The sequence below is a fragment of the Neoarius graeffei genome, chromosome 27 (genome assembly GCF_027579695.1).
Source record: "Neoarius graeffei isolate fNeoGra1 chromosome 27, fNeoGra1.pri, whole genome shotgun sequence".
Lineage (NCBI taxonomy): Eukaryota > Metazoa > Chordata > Actinopteri > Siluriformes > Ariidae > Neoarius > Neoarius graeffei.
The window spans coordinates 19,022,141-19,028,810 of record NC_083595.1 but is presented as its reverse complement, the minus strand read 5'-3'; the positions used below and the strand labels follow the sequence as shown (position 1 = coordinate 19,028,810).

The following is a 6,670-nucleotide window of genomic DNA, read 5'->3' as shown; positions in this document are numbered from 1 at the left end:
CTCCTGCTCGAGCATTTGTAAAACAAATTAAATGCCATAATGGGTACTCCGGATGCGATAAATGCCATCAGACTGGTATTTGGCAGAAAAAAATGACGTATCCTGAGACTGATGTTAGGCTAAGGTCAGACGAGGAGTTTGAAAATATGGTAGATGAGGACCACCACATCAACAGAAGTCCTCTGACGGGTCTGGTGAAAATGGTGTCTGCCTTCCCAATAGATTATATGCATTTATGTTGCCTTGGCGTTATGAAAAAGTTGATACATTTTTGGATGAGGGGGAAAAACTCTACAAGGCAGCCTACAAGAGCCATTAAAGCCATCTCCAAAAAGTTAATACAGCTTCGTCCCTATACTCCAGCTGAATTTGCACGGAAACCCCGTGAACTCGCTGAAACTGATAGGTGGAAAGCGGCAGAGCTGCGCCAATTTATGATTTACAGTGGGCCATTAGTTCTGAGGGACATTCTTCCACAAGATCTCTATGAAAAATTCATGTTGTTTTCTGTGGCCATGTTTTTGCTACTCACACCAAACATTTCTGAAAGTATGGTTTGTTTTTTCCGAAAAATTGTTAATGGCTTTTGTAAAGCATTTTGGAGAGGTGTATGGTAAAGATGAGATTGTGTTTAGCGTACATCAAACAATACATCTGACACATGAGTACCGCCAGTATGGTTCCCTAGACAACATCTCATCCTTTCCTTACGAGAATTATTTGGGTAAACTAAAAAAAATGCTACGCAAGCCATCTCAACCTTTACAACAGGTTGTCAAACGCCTTTCAGAGGAGCCAGTTTGTTTATTTCCACCACCACCTACACAACCACAGTTGTTACACCCACACCAGGAGGGCCCATTACCCCACTTAAGTTCTGGCCAGCAATTTAAAAAAGTGCATTTCAATGATTTCTGTTTTTCTTCAAAGCAGGGCGATGATTGCCTAGTGATTAAAAATGAAATCGTAATGGTGAAAAACATAATTAAACATGGTGACTCTGTCTTTGTGGTTTACATGAAATTCAAGAGGAGGGAGTCATATTTCCACTATCCTTGCCCCTCCACAAGCATTGGCTGCTACAGAGTATTTGGCATAGACAGCTGCCTTAACGTTGACCGGCTTGAGGTTGTCCAGGGCAAATGTGTGTTGTTCCCAGATGGAGAGACCTTTGTGGCAATCCCTCTTCGTCACCATTCGTAAACCTATATGGGAAGAAAAAAAAAAACACAAAAACACACACACACACACACACACACAAAGAAACACATCTTTACTTATGCATTAGAAGGAATCTGGACAGTTGAGTACTCCAGCTGGATGGCAGGCACTAACTATCCTTTCCATGGAGTACTTTTTTTTATTTTTTTTATTATAGATGGCACAGATTTGGAAAGTTGTGGAATTCCAAGACCGGAGTGCAGCAGTTGTGTCGTCCAGCTAGGTGGTAGATGTTGACGGAGAAGTGGGATGCTACTGGCCACCCTTTGGCGGAAACAAAGCTGTGAAGGCTGCCATGAACTGCACCCCCCCGGGACAAGGATGGCGATTCCATCAAAAAATAAGGGTGCTGGCAACCTGTGGTGAGCTGCATAGCTACTTCATTAAACCAATGACAATACTTCAATACTGCATTAAGCCAGTTTCATTAAGACTGCCTTCCCTTTCAGGCACCTTTGCCAAAGCAAGATGTTACCTGACCCGATCGCTTGAGGAAGGATACCTTACAGCAGACCTGCAATCAGATGATGGTGAGATGGGACCAAGGAAAAGACGGTAAAAGTGTTTTCTTTTTTAAATCACAACTTGCAGTTATAAGTTCAATTACGGTTTCGTTTGTGTTTTGAGCTGTGTCAGTAAGGTCCTGGGTTTGTTTTTAAGACCAAACAAAAGGTATTTGGAGGAGGACAGCGAGGAGGAGGCAAGACCAAGCCGTAGGGGGAGGAGGCCACCATCTATTGACGCCACTCAGCTGGACAGCGAGTGGCAATTCCCCTCCCTTAATGAAGGTGACTATCTGTACCACTTGTTGTTGTTGTTCTACTAAAGACCTAGAAGTTGTCTGAAATAATAATGCTTTCATTTCCGTCTTCAGACACCCAGCCAGGCCTGTTTCTTCACAGCCAGCCATTAACTCATGGTAACTATGCATTTCCTTTATTTATACCAGAAATTAAAATACCAATGAGTAAGTGAAGATATGTTTTGATCAACTGACTGCTTACTATTTTTCAGATTCACCGTCGTCAGAAACCCCGCCAGGCCCTTTCCTTCACAGCCAGCCACTAACCCATGGTAACTATGCATTGCCTTGATTTATGCCATAAACGACTAAAAAAACAAAACAACAAACAAATATCTATGTAGATGCGTTTTGATCAACTGACTATACAATTTTTCAGATTCACCCCAGCCATGTCACCGCTTCCATGGTAAGTCAAAGAGGAAATCAATCAATCAACATGAAAATTGTGAATTTAGCATTATTTTAGCATGAATTTAGAAATATTGTGAAATATGCAAAGGATTAAGAAACTCACCAGGCGCCTTAGAAAAAGCAGGTGTGCAGGCAAGTCCAGGGAGGCTGACTGAGTGACGAACGGTCCGGTAGTGGCATTTCTATTTCCGCTTTGTGTCAATGGGGAAATTAAAATGTTTTTTTTTTTTTTAATCCCGTTTAAATTGTCACAAGATTCACATCTATGGTTTCTGATTTTTACATATATTTTCTGTACTAGTACCATTACTTGCCACCTACCACTAGAGTGTGACGTGCATAGTCTTAACAACTCAAACTTTAACAATTATCACCATGCAAAGTCTCAATGTTGTTTTGTTCTTTTTCTTTCAGATGCTCTACAAAAGCAGCTGCCAGGGAGCACACACGCTACTTTTAGTGACGCAATCAAGAAGTGGCTTAAGTATGCGCCAGAGAGAGAGGGAGGGATGAGGAGACGTGAGGTAGGGTGGCATTTAGAAACCCATAGCCTACTGCTGACTTTCTTTATCAATGCTGCATCAAATTAATTTTGGTTATGTTTTTCTGTTTCCATGTACAGGTGTCTGCGCCGCAGGAGGAATATAGGCCACAATTATAAATTATAAATAAATCATAAAATGTTTCTAAGAACTTGTTCAAGTGTGTTCTGTTCCTTATAAATGTTAAAAGTTATGCCTCATTAGATAGCTTGACAAACATTAGGAGAGGTGCATTGTTGCATGCATTTTTATATCCTGTTGTACATAAAACAGGACGTAGCCTACGCACATTGATATAAATTAAGTTTCACTTTCATGGTTGAAGTATGCATGTGTGTTCATCCTAGGCAAGAGCCCCGATGCTTTATTGTTAGCTAGTTTAATTTAGCCTGTTTTGCTTAATTTGTAGCCTTCCTGTTGTACATAAAACAGGAAGTAAAGTTGGATGAATCATCGCCGAAAATTAAACTATAAATCGACCGAAATCCGTAGTTGAATAAAGGGTGAAAGGGGGTCTATTCTCTGTCGGCCACCATCCACTTTTCAACGTCATTTCAACGCAAACTCGTATGAGCAAAGCAGTGTTGAATCAACGCCGGTGATCCACGATGATTCGACGGCGTATGGTCGAAGAACATGCCGATGATTCCCCGTCGAATCAACGCCCTTTTGCTATCTGGGCAGGGACACAGACAGACAATTTCAACACAATGTCAGAATTTTGTTTGATTGATTACGAGACTCTTGAAAATAAACTGTACAAAATCTCAGTTCCTCAACATCTGAATTGGACATTCTGCCCACCAACTTTTTTTAAGTCTGTTCTTCATGTCATAATTACAGATGTGCTTCAGATCATAAATACATCCCTAGAGACTGGCATTTTTCCTGTGTCCCTGAAAAAAGCCGTTGTAAAGCCCCTACTTAAAAAGAATAATCTGGATGTTTCAGTATTGAACAACGACAGGCCAATATCAAATCTACCATTCATCGGGAAAATCCTTGAAAAAATTGTCTTCAATCAATTAACTGCCTTCTTGATATCAAACAGCTGCTTTGATAACTTTCAGTCATGATTTCGTGCCAATCACAGCACTGAAACAGTGCTGATTAAAGTTATAAATGACATGCGTCTTAATACTGATGCAGGCAAAACATCGGTCCTGGTGTTACTGGACCTCAGTGCAGCTTTTGATACTGTTGATCACAACATACTGCTATATCAACTTGAACACTGGGTTGGGTTGACTGGTAAAGTTATCAATTGGTTAAAATCATACTTAAAAGATAGAAGCCTCTTTGTTACCATGGGAAATTGTACCTCAACATCAGTGTCCTTGACTTGTGGTGTCCCCCAGGGGTCAATCCTTGGACCATTACTATTCAACCTTTATATGCTCCCACTTAGACAAATTATCAAGAACAACTCAATTTTGTATCACTGCTATGCAGATGACACCCAAATTTACTTTGCTCTATCACCTAATGATTATGCCCCCCTTGAATGTCTCTACCAGTGTATTGACCAAATCAACAACTGGATGTCACAACATTTTCTTCAGCTGAACACAGATAAAACTTCTGTTTTATCTGTGCTCAGCTGAAGAAAATTTTGTTTGGGAAAAAAGATGAAAGACTCAGGATTACCACTATTCTTGACACAAAGGGGATTAAAACAAAAGATATGGTTAAAAATCTTGGTGTGTTCATTGACAGCGAGCTAAACTTTGACAGTCATATGAAATAAATCACTAAATCAGCATTTTATCACCTAAAAAACATTTCCAAACTAAGAGGACTTATGTCAAAAAATGATCTGTAAAAACTTATACATGCCTTCATCTCTAGTAGGGTTGACTACTGCAATGGCCTTTTCATAGGCCTGCCAAAAAAGACCATCAAACGACTTCAGCTGGTTCAAAATGCAGCAGCTAGGGTTCTCACACGAACAAAAAGAACAGAGCACATTACTCCAATTCTAAGGTCCCTTCACTGGCTTCCAGTAAGCTACAGAATTGACTTTAAAGCATTGTTGCTAGTGTACAAATCTCTAAATGGTACAGGGCCCAATTACCTCTCTGATATGTTGCAGCAGCCTAACCCAATCAGATCTACCAGATTGCAGCAGCAAAATTTACTGGTAAAACCTGTTGTTAAAACAAAAGTGTGGTGAAGCAGTTTTTAGCTACTATGCAGTACAGCTATGGAACCAACTCCCAGAGGACATCAAAAATGCTCCTGCTGTTGGCAGCTTCAAATCTAGATTAAAGACCAAGCTGTTCTCAGATGCTTTCTGCTAACTGATAAATGTCATTATCTTTACATGTTTTAAACTTTACTTAACTTTTACAGTATTTGCATGTTTTAAATTTTACTTAAATTTTATTCCATTTTATTCTGCTGTTTTTACTGAACTTTTACTTCATTTTATTACTTTATTTCTACTATTGCTTAATTCTCATATTTTTATTTTTATTTCTTCTTCCCCCTTTATTTTATGTAATTTTATTTTTTATTGTTTACTGTTTTGCCTTTACCTCTGTAAAGCACATTGAACTGCCACTGTGTATGAAATGCGCTACGGTATATAAATAAAATTGCCTGCCTAGTAATGAACTGTTTTCACAGATTTTGGTTTTCTGAAGTGTTCCTGAGCCCATACAGTGATTTCCACTGCAGACACGTGTCGTCTTTTAATGCAGTGTCACCTGAGGGCCTGAAGATAACAAGCATCCAATGTCAGTTTTCAGCCTTATCTCTTGCATATGGCGATATCTCCAGATTCTCTGAATCTTTTAATGATATTATGTACCATAGATGATGTGATCCCCAAATTCTTTGCAATTTTACATTGAGGAATGCTATTCTTAAATTGTTGCACTGTTTGCCCACACAATCTTTCACAGAGCAGTGAACCCCTCCCCATTTTTACTTCTCAGAGAATCAGCCTCTCTGGGATGTTCTTTTTATACCCAGTTATGTTACTGACCTGTTGCCAATTAACCAATTGAGTATTTTTTTTTTAAATATTACACAACTTTTTCAGTCTTTTGTTGCCCCTGTCCCGGACTTTTCTGAAACATGTTGCTGACATAAAATTCAAAATGAGCATATATTTGTCAAAAAACAAACAATCTAATTTCTCAGTTTCAACATTTGATATGTTGTCTTTGTACTATTTACACTAAAATATAGGGTTTCCATGATTTGCAAATCTTCACATTCTGTTTTTGTTTTACAGTGTCCCAACTTTTTTGGAATTGGGGTTTAAGACCCGTGGGAAATGCTGCTAATTTTTTCACTCCACACTGTTTCTATTGTTGTCACATGTCAATGGTGCAACCAAACAATACACCTGTTAAATACATGGCTGTTTGTATGTGACTTGTATCATGCTCCATTATCAAAGGATATGATGGGCTGTTTATGAGTAAGGGTGGGAGCATGCTTGGGGTTTGTTCATGCAACCGAAATCTGCATATTTATTTTGTGCTTTTCAGGAGGTTTGCATTTAATACATTTAAGTGAAACTATGGAGCATTCTATTGAACAGTGTTCTTATTGCTATTGAGGAAGTGTTTACTGATGATACATATCACAATTAATTTATTGGCCAGGCCTACTTTGTTTTTAAATACTAGCACTGAAGAAGCAAATGTCATCTTTACCCTTCACTGTCAAATGCAATACC

General features: G+C 39.0%; 1 long non-coding RNA gene across 1 annotated transcript; it reads left to right on the top strand.

Moving 5' to 3' along the window:
• Window positions 1-1,926: 1,926 nt before the first annotated feature.
• LOC132874814 (uncharacterized) lies at window positions 1,927-2,432 on the top strand. Its single transcript, XR_009651708.1, has 4 exons — window positions 1,927-2,009; window positions 2,096-2,140; window positions 2,236-2,295; window positions 2,403-2,432. It is a non-coding gene; the product is annotated as an uncharacterized LOC132874814 (long non-coding RNA).
• The last annotated feature ends 4,238 nt before the right edge of the window (window positions 2,433-6,670 follow it).